This window comes from Pteropus alecto, unplaced genomic scaffold (assembly GCF_000325575.1).
Source record: "Pteropus alecto unplaced genomic scaffold, ASM32557v1 scaffold6662, whole genome shotgun sequence".
Lineage (NCBI taxonomy): Eukaryota > Metazoa > Chordata > Mammalia > Chiroptera > Pteropodidae > Pteropus > Pteropus alecto.
In genome coordinates, this window is record NW_006432655.1 from 1 (window position 1) to 665 (window position 665).

The window sequence follows — 665 nt, forward strand, 5'->3', positions numbered from 1 at the left end:
ACTGCCAAAACCATATATTTCACAGACCTAGTCTTGATTTCTAGATTAATTGCCTACGGCCATGCTACCTTCACTGTGCCCGATCTCATCTGATCTCGGAAGCTGAGCAGGGTCGGGCCTGGTTAGTACTTGGATGAGAGACCACCTAGGAATACCAGGCATTGTAGGTGTAAAAAATAAAAAATAAATTAAAAAAAAAAGAATAGCTCAATCGACACTGCAGATCTCTCTCTGCTCTTTGAAACTCTCTCCTCCTTTAGGGGGGGTTCCTTAACATCAGGCTCCTGGGGCTCCTTTTACTTCTCCATCACACTTCAGCATTCTGTGGCTCCATTATCTCCATTTCACCTTCTTTATACTCACTCTCCATGGTTTCAGCTATCACCTGTGTGACAAATATCTTGATTACAATTAGTACCTACTTCTTCTCTGAGCTATAGATCCAATTTTGTTTCCTATGAAATATCTGTACATGAAGGTCCCTACAGAACCTCAAACTAAAAAAACCAAGGTCACTGTATTCTACTTGCACCAGATCTGTTCTTTCTGTACTCTTTATTTCCATTAAAGTCGCCATCATCACCTACCAAGTCACCCAAGCTAGAAACCTCAGAGCCACCTTCCTCATCATTGCCAGGGTGTCACATTAGTTCCACCTTCTAAAT

At 41.8% G+C, this 665-nt stretch overlaps 1 pseudogene; it reads left to right on the plus strand.

Moving 5' to 3' along the window:
• Positions 1–51: 51 nt before the first annotated feature.
• Positions 52–170, plus strand: LOC112476208 (annotated as a pseudogene).
• The last annotated feature ends 495 nt before the right edge of the window (positions 171–665 follow it).